Below are 22,163 nucleotides of genomic sequence, written 5' to 3'. Positions count from 1 at the left end.
TGAAGTTGGTTTCTTCTGTGACACCCATTAGGAGAGGACAAGAGGGTGAGTGGGAGTGAGGGGATTTCCTCACTGTCCTTCCGGAATCAAGCTGAGGGAAGCTCTGCCATGGCCTCGCCCTGGTGACAACACCCAGCTGAAGGAAGGAGGAAAGAGGTGGGGCAGTCTCTTTGGTGGGCACCATGGGCAGCTGTGCACGCCCACTCTGGGTGGCTCAGACTCGCCCACGTGGCTCCAGCTACTGCAAGGGGACTGGGACACGAAGTTCCCAGCTGGGCAGTGCACTTGTACTGAGTGTATGACATCATGCTCCCAGGGGCTGACAGTACAGGCAGTGAGGACAGTCATTCCCTTCCTCCCTGCCCCCTCACCCCTCCCAAGCACCTTTCCCTCATCTCACCATTCCTTCCAACATTTCTTATCTCCAACACACACATAGTCCCTTATTGCTTCAGGCCTAGTGCGATTTTTCCACAATGTAATTTTCATCAGCCATTGCCTTGACTGGAACTTGAGGGCACTCCCTGCTGCTGCACCAAGTATACACTCCTTTGTCTTTTGCTTTAGACTCCTTGTAATATAGCCCCACTCTCCTGTCCCTACCTATATGAAGCCTCCCAACAACTCTCACCCTCACTGAAACTTCCACATGACTATGGGTAGGCCTGCAGCTTTTACACATTTCTCTCTGAATTTTCTATGCCTGTTTCAGTGTTCTGGGTTAGTCTGTACAGTCCTTCAGCAGCAAGCACAGCCTTGATAGAGACAGCTCGTGCTCCTCCCTGCTCAGTGTCCTGTCGTCCTCCACCTGGACTTGACAACTGCATCTTCAGAAAAGCTGAGTGCAGAAAAGCTAAGGCAGTGTCTTAATTGGGCACCAGTGCCATCTGGCGGTGGAGACAGACACCGTTGGCTCAGAAGAGACATTCCTGACCCAAACAATCAGGACCTGCTTATGAGGATTAATTTTTCCATTGTTAGTGTCTTTTCTTATGGAGAAAGACACCACCAAGAATCCATTTCGGCCAGAGCTGGGGACCAAGGTTTCTCCAGAGCGCCTTTCAATTGTTACAGACTTGCTGGTTAATACTCAAAATTAAAAACAGCTGCTGTCGGCCCTGGCCGGTTGGCTCAGCGGTAGAGCGACGGCCGGGCGTGCGGGGGTCCCGGGTTCGATTTCCAGCCAGGGCACATAGGAGAAGCGCCCATTTGCTTCTCCACCCCCCCACCTCCTTCCTCTCTGTCTCTCTCTTCCCCTCCTGCAGCCAAGGCTCCATTGGAGCAAAGATGGCCAGGGCGCTGGGGATGGCTCCTTGGCCTCTGCCCTAGGCGCTACAGTGGCTCTGGTTGTGGCAGAGCGATGCCCCGGAGGGGTAGAGCATCGCCCCCTGGTGGGCAGAGCGTCGTCCCTGGTGGGCGTGCCAGGTGGATCCCGGTTGGGCGCATGCGGGAGTCTGTCTGACTGTCTCTCCCCGTTTCCAGCTTCAGAAAAATACAAAAAAAAAAAACCACACACACAAAAAAACAAAAAACAGCTGCTGTCCAAGTTTATTTGGTGTCTATTCTTTAATTTAGTATCCATCATGGACCAGGCTTTTGTTTATTATGCATTCACTTATGTTATCTCAAACTCTGAACAGCTCAGTGCCATAGTTATGATCATCCTCATTTTTCTAAGAAAAAACTGGGGCTTCCTAGTAAGTGGGCAGTGAAAATGGCAGGCCAGTGAGAAGAAGAACCAGATGTCTGAATTTGAATCACCTGATTTCAAATCCTACGCTATTTCTTTTCTATTATTAATTGATTTTTGTTGAAAATCATGGATGTTTCCATCTAGTACCCTTGCAAGTGGGGGCTAACAGGGTGGCAAAGAGTTATTTGATAGACCTAAGTTTCAATTCTGAGTCTGCAATCAACTTCATTGAAGCCACCAACCTTCTGGAGTCTTCCCCTATCCCAACCCCAACCTGTGCAAATCAAATATTCAGGAGAGTGGAAGAGAAAGGATTTGCTCTTTTGGAGTAATTTGCTAGAAAGCTTTCTTTCTTTCTTTCTTTCTTTCTTTCTTTCTTTCTTTCTTTCTTTCTTTCTCTCTCTCTTTCTCTCTCTCTCTCTCTCTCTCTCTCTCTCACTCTCTCTCTCTCTCTCTCTTTCCCTCTTCCTTTCTTCCTCTCTCTCGCTCTCTCCTTTCTTTTATCCCTCCCTCCCTCCCTCTCTACCTCCCTTCCTCCCTCCCTCTCTTTCTCTCCCTCTTTCCCTCTCTTTTTCTTTCATCTTTCTTTCTGTCTTTCTTTCCTTCTTTTTCTTTTCTTTTCTTTTCTTCCTTCCTTCCTTCCTTCCTTTCTCCCTCCCTTTCTTCCTTTCTTCCTTCCTCCCTTTTTTCTTTCTCTCTCTCTTTCTCTCTTTCTTCCTTTCTTTCAATATGTTCCAAGGACAAGGGAAAGCCAAACTTGAGATCCATCTGTCTGCCAAGCATTTGTCCCAGGTTTCTTTCAGGGACATACTATCCTCTAGACAAGTGTGCACCGACACACAGAACTCTAACCAGCCTGGGAATTCATATTATAAGGTCAGTGTGTCTCAGCTCTCCCTCAGGTCCGCACCAGAGCTCAGGGTGGCAAGAATGGCTGGGAGCACCCAGCAGCAGCAGGAAACACTCCCAGCCTGTCAGCCCAGGCAGTTTCTCTCCTCTCCTGATGTTGCAAGAGCGCTCAGAAGGTGCCCTTATCCCCTCCCACACCTGGCAGGGCTCACAGCAGAGATTACTGATATTTGCATAATGCTCTAGTTTCTACAGTGCTTCTTACACACAGCTAAGCATTCAGTCTTTGCAGTAACCCATGGAGGTAGGTGTATTATATCACCCATTTTACATCTGTGGAGTCGGAAGTTCAGATTTTAAATGACTCACCAAAGACCTCCAAATAAGGAGCAAAACCCCACCTCAAAGCAGCTCCTTGGATGCAGGGCCTGCCCTGCTCAGCATTCTTCCATGTGTCCCACCCAGCACCAAACCATGGCTTTCCGAAGCTGCTCCCTTCTCAGCCTTCAGGTCCTGGCCCTCGCTGTGCCTGTGCCTGGAAAATTCCATCTCTCACCGTTGTCTCCAAGCTGCAGAATCCCAACTTCAAGGCTCAGCTTCCATGTCAACTTGTTTACAAAGGTTTTCCTGATTCCCTCTTGGACTCCCCCCCCCCCCGCCCTGTGTTTCATGCGCTTAAAAAAAGTCGTGTCACTGCAACCCACTGAGTGTCCTAGTTGTGACACTCTCATCAGCCCGTGGTCTGCTTAGTCTAGGAGAATGCCTTGTTGTATACAGCATGTTCTCAATGAAGTGTTTCTCCAATTGAATTCTTATTGTGGACCAAAGAAAATAATAAGAGTTAACATTCGTTGGCACTTTCTGTGTGCCAAGTCCTATTCTAAAGGCTCCGCACATCTCATGTAGTCCTCACCTCCAGCCTATGAGGTAGGTCCCGTCACTGTCCAACTCTCAGAGGTGAGAAGGCAAAATTTAGGTTTAAGTAACATGTCCAGAGTCACCTTGCTAATAGGTATAGCTGGGTTTGAATCCCTTTCCTACTGCCTGTACTGTGAGGACAAGTCCCAAGGCCCTAAGAGGTGTAAGTTACTTCCTCCCCAGGAAAGAAGCCATGGCTCCACGATGAGGCTGAATTAAGGCAAAACTTGCCTTTTAACTTTTTTTTAAATTTTTATTTATTCATTTTTAGAGAGAAGAGAGAAAGGGAGAAAGAGAGACAGAGAGGGAGAGAGAGAAGAGAGAGAGACAGAGAGAGAAGGTGGGGAGGAGCTGGAAGCATCAACTCCCTTATGTGCCTTGACCAAGCAAGCCCAGGGTTTCGAACCAGTGACCTCAGCATTTCCAGATCGATGCTTTATCCACTGCGTCACCACAGGTCAGGCAAAACTTGCCTTTTAGTTTGCTCATCTTCCTTTCTCCAGAGACGGGCAGCACTCTGGATGGCTGGCACTCACCTTCGTCCTCAGCCCAGAGAGAGCCTGGAAATAGAGGCCACGTTCTCTTGAGCTCTTCGGTGTGGAAGAAAGGGCAGAGAGGACTCATCCTGGCACTTGAAGTCAGCTCAGGCTCCTTGCCCACCTCTCGTATTAGGGGTAGAGTTCTCACTTTCTTTGATTTGACAACCTCTTCAAAATAAAAGTGGTACGCCAAAGAGCTTGCCATTTTTAGAATGCTGTCAGCACATGGAAAACTCAATGCATAGTATCCTAATTCCAGCAGCGACCTGCGAAGCAAGCTTTGAGAATCACCCTTGTCGGGAGCCGATCAACGACTGCTGGCTGACAAGGTCACAGCAGGAGAAGACCCACAACTGCTGGCTGACAAGGTCACAGCAGAAGAAGATCAAAAACTGCTGGTTGACAAAGTCACCGCAGTGAAAACCAATGGCTGCAGGTTGACAAAGTCACCGCAAAGGAAAGGCACAATGATACTTCCCCCTTTAACTTTTTGAATTAATCTGGCCTTATATCCCCCCTTTTCTGGGTGTGTGCTATTATTTGTGGCACAGGGATAATAGTACCGTGCTTTCCCTGTAGATTCGTAGTGATTTCTTTGGAAATAAGACAGAGGGTGTGAGTTCCATAGAAAAGCCTGTAAGCCCCTTGAACTGGGCTCATAAACATAAGAGGCTGGCTATGATATCCCTCGTAAAGGGTTAAGTTTGTAGGAGAATTTCTTCCTATTAATCATGTTAGAAAGAATAGATTGTGACTTGTAAATGGATAGGAGGCAGTGGCTGTGCACAGAGCACCTTTCAGCCTCCACTTAATTCATCATCTTTCCTCCCTAGCCTTTTCATGTGATAGAGTAGAGAAACTTTCCTTTCTTCTTGCTTACCTGACCTGCAGATGGTGGAACACTCTGAGAAGAATATAGTTAGAACTTAACTAGTGTGTGAATATAGTAAATAAATAAAATTTGACTAGACAATAGAATCTTAGGTAAGGTGTTATGGAATGGCCCGTTGCGTGGCCTGGGATGGGAGCGCAGTCGGCAAGAAAAGAATGTTTTGCTAAGAGACTTGTTTTATGACTGAAGGCAGTTGCTGGGCTTTCTCAGTGAGACATTCTCATGAGATTTATATACTTTCCAAGGTTTTTCATTCAGATAATAAAGAGGAATATGGGGGGATCCGTAGAAGCAATAGCAATTAATGCCTTCTGATATTATGTTGCTACTAAGCTATCTTGCAGGTGCACTCTATATATCTTTAAGCAAAAGTTACTCTTGATGTTATGCCAATTTCTTAATAAGCAAGCCTTTTGAAGTTTTGTGAGAAAAATTAGGACACTGCATGAACTCAAGGCCATTTGCCTGAGCAAGCAGTGGCCCTTTGCTAGTCCTTGATGATTTCGTCTGTTAATCTCTCTCTCTGCGCCCTTGACTCACAACAACAGTAAAGTAGAGTTATTAATTAGTACTAATCTTTTAGAAGTTTGTACTGATATTGTTATTGCTATTCATGTTATTGTATATCTGTACTTTGAATGACTTACCACCTGATTTGTAGCTTATAGATATGAATTAACTGTTATCTGGAAATATGTAACCATAGTGAAACAAAATGCCATGTGATTGTAACTTAGTGTGTGTGCATAAAAAGAAAGCTAGACCAGCATTTGGCAGAGATGCCTGGCAGTAAATGCTAACTAGAGAATAAAGAGAAAGAAAAGAATTCGGCTTTCTCACTCGATTCGTGCCGACACCGTCTTTTCCTGTGGGACCCCTGGTTTCCCCCCCGGGGCTGGACCCCGGCACACCCTTGTTTTACTGATGGGGAAACTGAGGTGTGGAATATAAGTGGCTTGCTCCTTGCTACTCACCCAGGAGATGGCACAGGCAGCAGTGAGCCGGAGCCATCTCAGGCTGCAGCTCTGCCCTGTAGAAGCGGGAGCCACAGTCCTGGGACAATGTGGGGGGTGCCATTTGTCCTAGCTTCACGTGTGCGTGAAACGCAAACATTCCTTTCGTGTGTCCATTGCCTGGGTTGGAGCATAAGCACAGGCTGTTCCTGCTTCTTTCTGTAGCAGGTCCTCTCCCCTTGTAAAGCTGCATGCAGGGGCTTCCAGGGTTGCCCACCCTGATGATGGCTCTGCCTCAGTCTCCTGACCTTCCTGATGTCCTAGCAGTGCCTGGGGGGCAAACTGGGAGGTGGGACTGTCCTGACACATCAGTGTTAGGAGTCAATGTGGTCAAAAGCACTAGGAAGGAATGCAGGGTGAGATGGGGCAGGACCGTACCAGGCCTGCTGAGCTTTGGGACTGTCCCTCCTCTGTAGTAGGGTGGACCAGGCTGGGAGCGCCTCCAACACGGAAGTGCATAGGTGTTTCCCCAGAGATACAGGGGAAATGACAGGCCTTCTGTACTCAAGTGGCTGAGGCCCAGGGCTTCACCCCAGGGGCAGGGTGGATCGCTGCAGAGCCAGCCACACACCTGGTGCTCAGACCGGCCCCACCAGGTTCTCTCTAAGTAGGGGTATGTTACTGCCGACTAAAGTTGACTTAGTATGGAGTAGAATAAAAGGCCACCTTTTAGTAGTATACAGTTTTGTATGGGCTCAAGTTCATGAAAGTAATTTATTATAAATCAGTCAATGAGAACAAGGAGGCTCTTACTACAGATGCAAACATTTTAAACAGGAAGCATGGGTGGCGTTGCTGACAGATTATGCCAATGCCTCACTTATCTGTTTCTTGGTGGCACACCATTGAGAAAAATCCATATTTAAACAGATCAACTGTTATATATTCTGAGAGGGTCTTGCTTTGCAATTTCAGGATATTTCAAACTTAGAGTGGGCAGGAGACTTATTTGGATCTCTACACGCAAACACACTATCCTAGCAGCCGAAGTGAAAACTTTGATGATTTCCAATGATTTTATGTTGACTGTTACATCTTTTAATGTATTTTCTTGATTTTCAGTTTTAGAAATAGTTAAGAAAGTATATTTAGGAAGTAAAGGTGAATCCTTGTAGCCAGTGGTGGGATTTAGCCGGTTCACACCAGTTCGGCAGAACTGATAGCTAACTTTTGGTTGAGCTCAGCAAACTGATTTCTAAAATGGCACTTGTAATCATGGTTCTCTCTAAGGTGGGCGCTGGGGCAGCTGCCCAATGTGGAATTCACAAATTTACATTCTTTACTCTCAGAGGCAGGTTAAGGTTGGTTGAGGCCCCAGGTACAGAAGAAAATACTGGGCCCCTTAAAAAGAGAGAGAGAGAGGAAAAAAATATTATGTACTATTAATGTTAAAATTGCACATATGAAACCAAACTTGGTGTCATTAGAAAAAAGTGTAATGTTGGGGTTTGCAGGGCCCTTCAGAAGTCGGGGCCCAGGTTGCATGCAAGGTGTGCTCCCCGTTGAATCCGCCTCTGCTTACTCTTTTTTAATGTTTATCTGTGCAACAGCGTATTCTATGTGCCCATAGTTATGTTCATTCTGCTCACAGGTGAAAAAAATTTCACGTGAGGATGCCAATCAAGAAGCAATATGGAAATATCTTAAATAACAGTTTTAATGTTTTTTGTCAGATATTACCATATTTTTTGCTCCAAAAGACACACCTGACCATAAGACACACCTAGGGTTTTAAGGAGGAAAATAAGAAAAAAAAATCCTGACCAATGGTATGTTAAAATATTTAATAAAATAACATATTTTTCACTCCATAAGACTCACAGGCATTTTCCCCTCCACTTTTGGGAGGAAAAAAAGTGCATCTTATGGAGAAGAAAATATAGTATTTAATATATTTTCATTAATATTTTAAAACTCTTTCTTATAACATAATCTAGTTTTGTGTACCTCTTTTGTTTTTGCAGTTTAAAAGGTCTCTCATTTATTACTAAACTACCCTGCTATTGCAGAAAAAAAATGTCATAGACAAAAACCATTTTTCCAATAATCTTGCAACTAAAACACCCAACTGTCCTGACAGCAGTTCTGTTTTCAGTGATTTAATAAGATGCAGGCAACGTGATACGGCATAAACGTGAGCTCTCTCATGTGTGGTTCCTTACAGACCCAGTTTGGTTCTCTTCCAATGTCTCCTCTTAGAGCTGTGCCTGATTTTATTACCAGTGTTCATCAAATCCATTGGGGAATGGGCTGGTTCTGCGCTTGTTTTTGGCCAGAAACCTCTTGATTCTGAAAGTCTAGTTAGAAGACATGGTGAAGAAGAAACAACCTCACGCCCCACGATGGTGGAGAAAGGACTGAACCTCTTTTATTGTTCTTATTTAAGTATTAAATGTGTGAAATAATAAACTACCTTTCGGTATAGTGTTTTTTATACTTGAAACAGTCATTGGGGCAGAGAACTGGTTGTTAAATTATTTGAATCCCACCACCGCTTGTAGCACTGTGACAGCGACCAAGGGCGGACTCTCAGTTTTGTGGAGCGTGCATTGGAACCACTGGCCAAAGCAAGTCAGGCAAGTCAAAGATGACTTCCTATGGGACTCTGGGTACCTGCTGGGCTGCTCATCACAAATCATGTGTAGAGTTCAGCACGGTCCCTGGTGAGCCTGCTGCTCGGGATGACTGTATCCTGGTGTGCGTGGTTTTGCTCTCAAACCGAATAGGAACCTTGTCACTTAGCAGTGATTCCCACCCTCCAAACATGGTGCCACTTATCCAGTAAGATTCAGTAAGATTTCTGTGAAAAATAAAGGAGATCATGTATTTAAAGCTGCTAGCCCAATGTGGGGCAAAACAGTGTATTTCTAGTTTGTAACATGTGTATTATTAGTAAGGTGACCAACTTTTTTACAGTGAGAAAGAGGACAAAAATAAATTAAATAAACAATATGGTAAATAAAAGAAATGTTTTATTCATTGCAACAATAATATACTATAATATGATAAATGCATAATATAAACATTTGTAATATTTTATATTATAATTATGCTTACATGCCTATTAATTTTTAATAATAATTGTAAGAAAAATAATTATATTATCTAAATGAGTACTTTTCCATTGAATGAATATTTTGTCAATGTATCATCTTGTAATAATATACTAGAAATATCTGAACAAGAAATATCCTTCATATTGAATTTTATGTGAATTGTGCTTACCTGTCTATGATTGAATATTCACTGAGAAAGAAATAATCGTGAGTCTATAATGTCATCTGTGCCATGTCGTGTTTCAGTAAGAAGTACACAAAGCCATTTGCGTGATTGGTATATTGCGTGCTCTCTCAAGGTCTCCCGTGCGGAGTGCATGAATCTCATAATTGTGTCTTGCTGCACTGTACTGACCTTTGTCAAATCATTATGTCAAATACAAATACGTCACATCACTCACAATGAATCGACACTGCATCTATCAAATACAGACATTTACAGATTAGCCTTCCAATATCTAAAGGAGGACATGTAGAAGGATACTTTTTGAGGGAGAACGGAACTTACAAATGAAGACTGTCCTTCCTAAAGGAGGATGATTGATCACCTTAGTATTATGTTTTTAGGTTTGCTCCCTTATATTTTGCCTAATTGTTGCATTGGTGTGGGGCAGCGCCCTGTGTGTGGGGTCTGTGGAAGGCTGCAGTGCTTGCCCTCAGGGTGGCAGATTGCAAATTGGACTGCCTTCCTCCATAGGGAGGGTCTTGATTGTTTGCTATTCTTTGTGGGAGAAGGGGTATTTTCCCCTAGCCTGTTCTGGCTAGAGAGGGCTGTTTGTAGTAATATAATGTTGTTGTAATATAATAAACATATAGAAATATAAAAAACAGAAATATGAAAGATATATAAAAGTAATTAAGATATATTAAAATTAATTAAGAAAATTAAATAAAGTTATGCTCTCTAGATAGGAACTAATATAATGTGTGTGTGAAGTTATACATAGATAAGAGGTGGCTTGATGTCATAACTCAGTAATGTGATAAACAGACTCTGACTTTGAAGCAGGGCCCAGTTAGTGTGTGTGTGAAGTTATACATAGATAAGAAGTGGCTTGATGTCATAACTCAGTAATGTGATAGACTCTGACTTTTGAGCAAGGTCCAGTTAGTGTGTGTGTGAAGTTATACATAGATAAGAAGTGGCTTGATGTCATAACTTTGTAAGTTAACGTAAATAAGAACATCTTAAAATGTAGTTTGATGTAACATTTCAGTAGAATAACATAAAAGGGATTCACTGCAAGGAACTCCCAAAAAAGGTGGTTTGAGGTGATAATCCTGTAGATTGGCACCTGTTAGAAGCCATTGGCCAGAAAAGGTACTAAAGCTGAGGGGCCCCCTGCTGTGGTAGTCACCCAGACTCCAATGTGAACATGACCTATCTCAGCACCGCTCTGAGCTCTGACCAAAGACAGCCGAGAAAGTATGCCGACGGGCCCCCCTTAAGCTGTACCCATGCACGCCAAAAGGATTTGTGAGTAATAAACTGCCTGTGTGATTCTTGCAACTGTGTGTCCGTCATTCTTTCCTCTGGTGGCAGTTAGTGTTAGCACTGATTAATAGCATCCTCTAAGCCACCTCAAGAGTAGTCTGGAGGAGGCTGCCAGCCCTGCTGATAAGCAGAGTGTCCCACTGCACGGGAAGATAAATCAGGGACGCCTGATCGACATAGAGCTTGGGTTCTACTGGGACAAGTGCAGAGAGAGAGAGAAAGAGAGAGAGAGGGAGGAAGTGCTAAGTCTGGTGGGGGCCTGTTTTGCACTGTGAGTCCAGGAGAGTCTGGAGAGAAAAAGGGAAGTAGTCTTCCCTGCCTGTTTGCTCATCTGCCGTTACAAGACTTTAATAAATGGAATGGCCCACCAGTTTTGGGCTCCACAGTTCCTTTACCGTCTGCCCAAATCCCATGAGAACCTGCACGGCCACAGCAGCAGCCCCTGGCCTTACACCCAGCGTTGGCATTTAGAAAGCAGGGGAAGTGGAAACAAGCAGCTGGGTGGCTGCCATGGGATGTGCAGGTGCATGCTGCTGCGCGCTGTATGTGGTCAGGACAACCAGTCAAGTCAAGCGCTCTCCTGCACTCTGGTCCACACACGCAGCTTGTACTGGATTTGGGTGTCCAGTAGCAGCTCCCACTCTGAATTCGTGGCCCCAGACTATGTTATTCTCATGGTTAATGATCTTAAAATAATATCCACTTTCCTTACCAGGGTCTATGACCATCAATTCAAACTGAGGTCCACAGACCAGCATCCTGGTGTGCATCCTGGTGTCTATCTTGAGCTTGCTACAGAGGCAAGCTCCCTATAATCATGTGTTTGTTATGTGCTGAGCCCGCCTCCCACTCTGAGCTTTTCAGGGCTACTCTTCTGTCCAGGAACCCCATGCTGTGAGAGCCAGCCGCTTCCCCTCTTTAGCTTCCCCTGAATAAAGGGTGGACTCCACGTTTGCTAAATGCCTGCTCTGATGGTTGATTTAGGACCCTCGAGAGGTGGCACTGGGCTTAGGTCTGTGTGGACAGGCCTTTTATTCCAGCTGGCTCTTTCCAGGCTGACCCTTCAGACCATGGACAGAACCGTCCCAGAGGCTATTGGGAAGCAGTAGAAATACACAGAGAGAGGGTGGGCAGGGAGAGAGCACAATCCTGGTGCTTTTGGGGGACCTGAAGTGGGAAGTGACCTTCCTTTTGTGTTGGCCCAGGGACTTGCTGCTACTAAAAGGGGCTGTGGTCACTCACAGCTGTGGAGAACAATGATGAACATTTCAGAGGTTGTACTAGCCAGAAAAGCAAAAAACAGCTGGTGGTCAGCAGACCAACTCATCTCACTTTGTGCCCTAGTGGGGACCCCACCGGGCACCGTGACCTCTGTGGCAGCTTGTCCCTCCTCAGTGGCCTGGAAGCTCATGGGTAGAAGAGACCTTGGAGACTATACCCCTTACTCCTGTGGCAGCTGCTGAAGTGTGGGAGCATGGTGGGGCGCCACACTGAGAGGCCCAATGAGAAGCAGGAACGGCCTCTCCTCTAGGCCCGGTGGGAGCCTCTGCTTGGGACCCCCTGGGGTCTCTGTCTGGAGCACAGCTCCACGGAGGGGCCTGTGACAGGGGTCCCCAAACTTTTTACACAGAGGGCCAGTTCACTGTCCCTCAGACCGTTGGAGGGCCGCCACATACAGTGCTCCTCTCACTGACCACCAGTGAAAGAGGTGCCCCTTCCGGAAGTGCGGTAGGGGGCCGGATAAATGGCCTCAGGGGGCTGCATGTGGCCCGTGGGCCGTAGTTTGGGGACGCCTGCTACACTTTGACCAAGCTGACAAGAAATCGAAGTCCAGGTGTGGCCCGCTCTGGCTGTTGTGAGGGCTGAGTGCCTGCACTCTACACAGGCCACCAGGAAGGGTGAGCATGATTCTGTGGCCTGGCCACGGGCCAAGAGGCTCTAGCTGGGCAAGGGGGAACGTCCCTGGAGCCATGGTTTACTGGGGCTTCAAGACACATGCCCCTCCTCCTTCCTGCCATGGTTTCCTCTTCCTAAGCTGACTCTGCTCTGGTTTTTTGTTCATTTGTTTTGTTTTTTAGGGGTTTTTTTTTTTGGCCAACACCTTGCCTTCTCTTTCTTGTTTCCACTGACTAACCTGCCCTTTCTGACTATGCGTGTTTCGCACCACACAAGGCTTGGCTCCTAGCCCCTCCTTGAAGTTGTCCCAAGGCCTCCAGCCCTGGAGCCCTGTCCTCACCCTGAGTGCCCTCCTCCTCCCTCCTTTGTCTGCCAGGATGGCACTCAGTTCTGGGCTGTGTCTTCTGTACAGTTTCCCGTGTCCCACTTAGCCCACCATGACCGTGTGACCTCAGGGTCAGTGTCTGTACCCTGGACTGTCAGGTACATTCACGGAGAATTTCTGGGTCATCCAGTATCCTGAAGATGTGTTGAGCTGTTGTTCACAAACAAGTTTGTAACAAATGTTTTTAGGTGTGCTCGCTTGTATTGGGGCAGCACCATGTGTGTTAGTCTATGAAAGGCTGTGGAGCTTGCCCTTGGGGTGGCAGATTGCAAATTGCAGATTGCTTTCCTCCTTGGGAGGAGCCATTGTTTGCTATTGTTTGCTGGAAAAGGGTTTTGGCTGGAGACGGGGGGCGGGGAGAGAAAGAGCCCTGAGGAACTTGGGAACCATGAGTTAGGCCGCCTGTTTTGCTGGGGAGTGCTGTTTTGTTTGTGGGGGCTGTGAGTCCAGGTGAGTCTGGAGGGGTCAGGGCTTTGGGATCCCTGAGTGAGAGGAAAGTGGTCTTCCCTGCCGTCTTGCTTATCTGTCATTACGAGACTTTAATAAACGGAATGTTCCATTATTTTCTGGCTCCACCGTTCCTTTCCCATCTGCAATGAGAATCTGCATGGCCATGGCAGAGGCCACTGGCCATACTGGGGAGGGGGTATATTCTGCCTTTAAAGAACTTATATTCTAGAAAGGAAGATAAAATGTGGCACCACAACTAATCCTAAGAATCAGGCAAATGGTAGAGACAAAACACCATGAGGATTCAAGGAGCGTGAGACTGGGAAAGGGGTTGGGAAGAGCTTCCTGGAGCTAGTGGCCTCTGAGGTAGGCCTGGAGGGTGAAGAGAGTTTCACCTGGAGTGTCAGTTGGTGGGGGGGAAGTGTAGGTTGTCCTGGAGATGCAGTGTCTCCTCCAGTGTAGGGGCCGTGAGTGTGACCCTAACAATGCCTGTCTCTTGGTCACCAGAGGGAACATGGCCCTGGGCTCCCCATGAGGACTCAGCAGTGAAGGACAGGTGTGGGAGCTCCATGCACGCCTGCACCTCAGTTCTGGTAGTCCTCACCCCAAGCCCTTCTTACCCCTGAAGCCAGGTGCCCCCAGGTAAACCTTTGGAGGCACAAGGCCCAAACCACAGCACCCCTGGCCAGCAGCCTATCGAGAGGATTGAGGAACAGACTCAGTGACAGGAATACATGCTGATTTTCTCAACTTGTGTGCTTTTATTTTCACCTCAAAGGACCACGGACAGAAATCAACGCAAACCAAGGTCCAAGCTTTATAAAAGAATCTGAATGTGTAGAGATCTGGGCACACACTCCTGGCACAGGCAGCCCCTCAGACACCCACTCCTTCCTACCAGGAGGGAGCAGATTCACCTGGCCATGTTCTCTGTGGAGAAAGCACTCCTACAGGTGGCCACTGCAACATCCTGCGTGACTCAGTGTCGCCCCAGGCACACGTGCTGCCATCTGCCACCTGGAGGAGCAGGAACAACTCCCACTCCAGATCTTCAATCCTCTGAGCCAGGTGGGCCCTCCTCACCTTCAGCATCAGGGCCTGGTCACTCTTCAGGACGCAGGTTCCCAGATGCACCCTGTCTGGGCCACCTGTCTCTTCTTGCCACACAGAAGGGAAGATGCCAGGAACCTCCTGAAAAAAACACAAATGGAAAGAGGAAAGGTGGCTTCAGATAGGTCTAAGGTCACTGTACCCTGGACCCACTGTGTGAACCTGGCGTGACTATTGTCAATCTGACAGTCTCCAGGCAACAACATCCATCTGAACATTTGGAAAGATGCCAACAAGTTACCTCCAGGGGTTGATGCCATGAGTTACTAATAAAGACATTGTGTCCTTAAGTTTATGTTGCCATATTAATGCATAAAAACAACTAAATTTTATCATTGCTCAATCATCATGTTTAATAATTTGAAGCAATTGTTGAATAATTAAATCTTGCTGCATTTTATAGCCCCTCAGCTCATCCTGTGTTTTCCTTCCCTAATAACAGAGATATTTACATAATTTTTCTAAGCATGAAGTTTCCTGTTACTTTATTGTCACCAAATCACTATCATCTGAGTCCCTTGATACATCCAATAAGACCCCACCTGGTCCTCCTATGGTGGCATGGCCATAGAACTCAGGGAAGGAATGCTGGATGTGTTGAGACTGGGACCCAGAGAGGCTGGCACTTGCCTTTGGATTTAACAAGGAGAACCCTCTTCAGGGGTTCAAGGGTTCAGGGGTTTAGGGAGATACAGCTCCTGCAGTCCCACTAAGACTGCGTCTGTGTAGTTCGTGCCTTGTTTGCACATAAGAGAAATTTTCCTGCTATTGTTTGTGGACGCAGTTGTCTTTCTTGTCATTTTTGTCTTAAGCGAGAGGTCAGTTTAACTAAGAACAACCAATTTTCCAGATCCCCTCCCCCACAACATTAAGTCCCAGGCACATGATTTCATGGAATCTGTGAGTCCAGGGAGCAGCATAGCTCTCCCTGTGGCCAGTCCTCCTGGGCCCCACTCCCAAGGAACTGTGGCAGGAGGCCTCCCTGGTCGTGAAGAGGAGCCTCCTTGGTGACAGGGCAACCCAGCACATGCCTGCTGTGGAAGCCTGGTGACAGGCGGTGCCTGCCTACATGCCTCTATCCCCAAGAGCGTCACCCACCTCAGCAGGGTGGGCATGAGGGTAAGACGAGGGTGCATCAGGCTCAGGCTCAAAGGGCAGGGGGCGGGGGAGGGGGAAAAACACTCAGGCTAAGAGAAATAGCACTTTAATGCAGTATTTTAAAAAATCAAACTGGCAAAGTGAGGCCCATCGGCCAGCGGCTTGTTTTATTAGATAAAAATTTTATCGAACTCAGTGCAGACAAAACAGAATGATTGCTTCTAGCTCTTGTCTTTGTTCCTCCAACCTTTCCTATGTCAGCACCTCCAAAAACCTGAGTGAGGATGGGGAGCAACCCCAGTGGGAGATGCCCCTCTAGGACACCTCCTTGTTCCAGCACTGGGCACTGTTAGTCAGGCTGCATCTAAACGAGCTGCTTTTAAAGCTCCCTTTTCATACCCCTCCTCAGACTTTTCAGGCCACCAATTTGCTTAGACACCTGCAAGCCCAGGCCAATTGAGAGTGCTTCCGTGGCTCTGGATCCATTTGCCAAACTAAACAGGCAGGCAACACTGGACTTTGGCTTGCAGGCTTTCTGGTCCTAATTAACTCCTTTTTATGGAAGGGGTTGTCACTCCATGGGCCCCACACTGTTGACAGCTCAGAAGCTGAGAGGGTGGTCTGCTGGGCTTACCCCAAATGTACCACCCTTGCTTGGGGGTGGTTGGCCTGGCTTGTCCTCGTCTCTCTGCAGTGCCAGGGCCTGCACTGTCAGCTGGAAGAACTCCTTGTTCAGCTCATCCAAAGTGTCTTCCACCTGCCGTATCTTTCTCTAGAAAAAAGGGACATGTGGTCTTCATTACCTTCAGTTTTATTCTAATTTCATTAAAATCCCCCACAGGAAGTGGGATTGGCACTGGACAAGAGCTGAAGTCAGATAGGCTCTCAAAGACCTCAGAGCCTAAATGCAAGTAAACCGAGGCCCACAATCCTGCACATTTGAAGGCTACAGTGGAGGCTGCAGGAACAAGTAGGGTACCTAACTCAGGCAGGTGTGGCTAGGGAGAACTTGGTGCAAGACAGGACATCAAAGCTGAATCTTAACAGATGAATAGTAATTAGTTGGGCAGACAATGTTAGAAAGGCATGCTAGACACAAGAAATAGCATGTGCAAAAACACAGATATGAGACAGCATTGGGAATATCCATCTGGTTGTCAGTCCATATACCCAACCATTTTTCTATCCATTCATTCGTTTATCCATCTACACATCCATCTTTAACAATCCATGCATCCATGCATTCATGCTTCCTTCTATCCACTCAAATATTTATTGAGTACAGGTGGTCCACAGATTATGACACAGTTCACTTCCTACAACAGTGACGGAACCCAAATTTTTGTGTAAGTCGAAACACACCCTAGTCTAACACAAATAGAACACTTGAGCTTTTAACAGTCCAAAATGGCATAGGGGCCTGACCTGTGGTGGCGCAGTGGATAAAGCGTCAACCTGGAAATGCTGAGGTTGCCGGTTCAAAACCCTGGGCTTGCCTGGTCAAGGCAGATATGGGAGTTGATGCTTCCTGCTCCTCCCCCCTTCTCTCTCTCTCTCTCTCTCTCTCTCTTTCTCACTCTCTCTTCCCTCTCTATAATGAATAAAAAAAAATCTTTCAAAAAAACAAAAAAAATGGCATAGGGTAGCGTACTGGGGGATGCCAACTCCCTCACTCATACACCGCGTTACTGCGTGTTCTTCCACCGCTCACAACCATACTAATTCACCCATGTAGTCCATAAGTACGATGCTGACAGCATGAGCTGAAATACTCACATCTCAATTTTTTTAAGTTTTAATAAGACTGAGCATTATAGCCTGACCAGGCGGTGGCGCAGTGGATAGAGCGTCGGACTGGGATGCAGAGGACCCAGGTTCGAGACCCCGAGGTCGCCAGCTTGAGCGTGGGCTATTTGGTTTGAGCAAAAGTCTACCAGCTTGAACCCAAGGTCGCTGGGTCCAATAAGGGGTTACTCGGTCTGCTGAAGGCCCGCGGTCAAGGCACATATGAGAAAGCAATCAATGAACAACTAAGGTGTTGCAAGCACAATGAAAAACTAATGATTGATGCTTCTCATCTCTCTTCGTTCCTGTCTGTCTGTCCCTGTCTATCCCTCGCTCTGACTCACTCTCTGTCTCTGAAATAAATAAATAAATAAATAAATAAATAAATAAATAAAAATAAAGACTTAAAAAATACTTAAAAAAAAAAGACTGAGCATTATAAACTCAAAATGTCGTATGTTGAGACTGTCGTAACCCAAGAACCCCCTGTACCAGCATACGTCAAGCCATTGGTCAGTTCTGGAACTCATTAGTAAACTTCCATGAATTTTCCCGATGATCAAGAATGGCAGACATGGGCCTGACCAGGCGGTGGCGATAGAACGTCAGACTGGGACGCGGACGACCTGGGTTCAAGACCCCGAGGTCGCCAGCTTGAGCTCGGGCTCATTAGGTTTGAGCAAGGCTCACCAGCTTGAGCCCAAGGTTGCTGGCTTGAGCAAGGGGTCACTCTGTCTACTATAGACCCCTGGTCAAGGTACATATGAGAAATCAATCAATGAACAACTAAGGAGCTGCAATGAAGAATTGATGTTTCTCATCTCTCTCCCTTCCTGTCTGTCTGTCCCTCTCTGACTCTCTCTCTCTCTGCTACCCCCCCCCCCAAAAAAAAAAGAATGGCAGACATGGAACAAGAAGTGAGTGGTGAGTGTTGTCTGAGAGGAATGCCGGGTTGCTGTGGGAAGTGGTGAAAGCTCCTCTTGGTGATAGCATGGAATTTGTTCGGAAAGGTGGAAGGAGATAACGCTGGAGAAATGGAGGTGGGGTAGAAGCTGGAGACAGCAGGCCGTGCAGGTCCTGGTGTGCTGTGCTGGTCTCAGCTATTATGGCTGAGACTTCTTATTACGAGAACTCTCAATTTGTTGGGAGTGTCAGTGTGTATAGCTAAAAAACTGCTCTTCTTAGTTTCTTTTGTAGATAAAGATGACCTTTGACTTATTTTGGCCCATGAGATGTAAAGGAAATGAGATGAAGGAATAGATTCTGGAAACTTCTTTGAAAAGAGAGCTGACTCAGTTGGCCTGTGCCCTTTTACCTTCCCACAACCCCAGCAGTCATCCTGTGGTCACGAGTAACCATGCAGATGAAAGTTATGTGCTGAGGGTGGTGAAGCAGAAGAATAGAGGCATCCAGAGTTGTTAGAACATCGTGGTGCCGATGGGCTTGCTTCTGAATGTGGTGATTTAGGGTATCTATGGGGCGTCCATAAGTTCATACACTGTCCAAATGAGTGGTGAATTCAGCTGTCACAGAAAACCTACCTCTTGCTCCACACGTGAAATACCATGTGAAATACAAATACAAATGCAGAGCCACATTTGAATGGGGACTCTCCTGATGCCAACGATGAAGAAGTGAGACAGGGGTAAGAGGGAGCTGAAGGCATGTGGCATGCGAGTACTGCTCCTTAGAGGCTGAGGCCTCACTTCCCACCTTGGGCAGGTGTTGAAGCCACAAAGCAGTCCATGGTGGGGGAACTGGTCCAGGGCTGCCTGAGTCAAGTCTGGACCCAGGCGGTGGCTGTCTCTTCCCTTAATGAAATAAAACCCTGCATCTGGCTTCAGCATGTGGCTCTGTAGCTGAGCAGGCATCTTGTTGAGGTTAGAACAAAACTGATGGCAGAAATTGGGACCATGAGGCTGTGTAGCCACCACAGGAGGCCAGAACTCTCCATTCAGATGAGAGACAAGGAAGCATCCCACAGTATGTGGGCAGAGACAACCACAATTACTCCATAGGGCATCCTGCTGGGGACACAGGCAGGGTACAGCCCCACTGGACATGACTCATAGACAAAAACACAAAACTGAGGGAAGCCCAGCAGCATGAGGGCCAAGAGGCACGATGAAAATACACCCAAGGGCCTAGAGGTTGCAGTGAGACCTGAGCACAACTGTCATATTGGTGCATTGGCTGGGAAGTGAGGAGGAAAGACGCCCACAATTGGTGGACTTCAGGCACCCAGTTGGGGGAGCCCCAGAGCCGCCCTGTAGATGCACCTGCTGGGTTTGCAAGGGATTTCCCCATGTGAATGCCTCTGTAGGATGAAGGGGGATCCCGTTCACTGGTCCCAGCAAGGACAGACAACAAAGGAACGAGGAAATGAGGGCACATCAGAGCCACAGTAAGGAAAACCAGGCAAGGGAAGCTAGCTGGGGTCCTGCCCCACTGGGTAGAAGGGAGGCCTGATCACCCTCCAGAGAGTCACTAACCGCCCTCTATAGGTTAAGAGCTGCAACTGTGCACTCTCCACCGGTGTGGGGAGCAGTCCTCACATGGGTTAGGAGTGGTGACTCGTTACCCTCCACACCTTGTGGGGAAAGGGGCCCACAGTTAGGAGCAGTAACTCATCACCCTCCATTGGTGTGTGGAGGTTGTGTGAAAGAGTGAGTGCGGAGTGAATGAGACAGACACCAGAAGAGGGTTCCAACTCTCTCCCTCAGGGCCGAAGCGAGTGGCGTCCCTTCCAAATTTCCCCTACCCTTCCCCAAGTCCTTCTTGTGGCGTGACTGTTGTCTGTCATGGGAGGTATGGGAGGTTCACAGGAGAAACCCACTTTTAGCTACAATGGTCAGGAACTTTAAGAAAGGGTTCTCAGGGGATTATGGAGTTACTCTGTCCCCAGGGAAATTGAGGATCTTGTGTGGACTAGAATGGCCTGCTTTTGGAGTAGGGTGGCTACCAGGAGGAAGCTTGGATAAGTCTGTGTTTCAGAAGGTGTGGCAGGCAGTCACTAGAGATCCAGGCCACCCTGATCAGTTTTCCTACATAGACACTTGGCTTATACTAGTTTTGCACCCTCCCCCTTGGCTTATGGGTCAACTATTGATAGCAAAGGCAGGGAAGCATTCCACCAATCCCAGAGAGCTGCCGCTGCAGGCCAGTGCCAGAAATTTTAACCCCTAGTGAGCCAGAAGAAGCAGAAACTTTGGCTCCCCCACCATGCATACCAGCAAAGCTTTACCCTTCTACACTTGGCTTCATGTCTACCCTAGAGATTGCTATTGACTTGGGCCCGTCGTCGCTACATCTATCAAGCCCCAGCATAAGCTCACCTGGGCAGGAGGTGCCTCTCACCACCCCACAGGAACCAGGCCCAGGCTCTCCTCCCCTAGTTGGGAGGTTATGCTCAAAGAACAGGGCTTGGAGTGGAGATTCCTTTGAGAGGAGTGAGAAACACAGTGAAATAGCCAACAAGATTTATGTCAACAGAGAGGTTACAAAGAGGCAGGAAGATAAGAGCCGAATGAAGAAAAAGGCCGAGCTTATAGCTATGGCCCTTCTGCACAAGGACAAAGAAAAGCCTCTCCCGATTTGAAAACGAAGAGAAGACAGACAAGGGAAAGAATAGACAGTCAGGCAAGGCCCCTTGCAGTGTGATCAGTGTGCCATCTGCCGGAAAACTGGTCATTGGAAAAGTAACTGTCCCAGGTGGGACAAGGAGACGGCGTGCTGGCCAGCCGAGGTACCTCCAAAGGGGAAGACACACTGTTCAACATAGCTGGACAATCCCTCTTGAACTGCAGGTGACTGAACTAAGGGGCACCTGATGAGTCTATGGTCCGCATGGTGGCAAGAGGCCAACAGATGGACTTCCTGATTGATACAGGGGCTGACCACTCAGTGGTTACTTGGCCAGTAGTGCCATGCTCCACCTATAAGGTGGACATTGTAGGAGTCATGGAAAAACAGGCAGAACAGGCATTCTGCCTGCCCTATAAATATACATATGAGGTTATGCATCAGTTTTGTACATGCCTGACAGTCCAGTGCCCCTACTGCAGAGCGATCTGCTAAGCAAACCGAGGGCTACTATCTCTTTTGCTGACAATGGCTAGCAGGACTTGCAGGTGCTTAAGCCTAAGCTTGTTTAACCAATCCTGGGAAGCCACCGAGTCAGAAGCTAACCTAGAAATGGCTGGGGGTGTAGGATAATCCCCCCCGGGTTGGCAATAAACCAAGTGCCAGTGCAGATAAAGTTAAAGCCTGGAGCACTGCCTGTTAACCAAAGGCAACACCCAATTCCTAGGGAAACCTTGGAAGGAATCCAGGTGCACTTACAGAGGCTCAAGGAGCAGGGCATTATTATTTGTTGCCATTCACTCTGGAACTTCTTTGCTCCCCATCAGAGAATCGGGGACCAATGATTATTGGCCAGTACAGGACTTGAGGGTCCTAACTGCGGCAGCAGTGACTCTGCACTCAACAGTACCAAACCCGTACACACTTCTAAGCCTCCTCCCTACACCAGTCTCATGTTTCACTTGCTTGGACTTAAAAAATGCCTTCTTTAGTACAAGACTGGCTCCTGAAAGCTGGGAGCTGTTTTCCTTTCACTAGGAGGACCCAGCAAAGGCACAGTACACTTGGATGAGGCTCCTGCAAGGGTTCAAGAACTTCCCTACCATCTTTGGGGAGGCCCTTGCTCTTGACCTCCAGCAGTTTCCCATACAGGACATTAGATGTGTCCTCCTCCAGTATGTGGATGACCTGTTGCTGGGTCATGATACTCCCCAAGGATGTGCTCAAGGAACAGACAAGCCATTGTGTCATCTAGAGAAGAATGGACACAAGGTCTCAAAGAAGAAGGCCCAGATCTGCAAAAGGCAAGTAAAATACTTGGGTTTTACTCTCTAGCAGGGAGAGAGGAGGTTAGGAATTCCTGGGTACAGTAAGATTCTGTCATTTGTGGATCCCCAACTTT

The 22,163-nt window shown here is 47.4% G+C and overlaps 1 pseudogene; it reads right to left on the bottom strand.

Moving 5' to 3' along the window:
• Window positions 1-8,062: 8,062 nt before the first annotated feature.
• LOC136323018 (large ribosomal subunit protein eL39-like) lies at window positions 8,063-8,216 on the bottom strand (annotated as a pseudogene).
• Between the last annotated feature and the right edge of the window lie 13,947 nt (window positions 8,217-22,163).

Source organism: Saccopteryx bilineata, chromosome 2 (assembly GCF_036850765.1).
Source record: "Saccopteryx bilineata isolate mSacBil1 chromosome 2, mSacBil1_pri_phased_curated, whole genome shotgun sequence".
NCBI classification, from domain to species: Eukaryota; Metazoa; Chordata; class Mammalia; order Chiroptera; family Emballonuridae; genus Saccopteryx; species Saccopteryx bilineata.
This window is presented reverse-complemented; position numbering and strand designations above follow the sequence as displayed.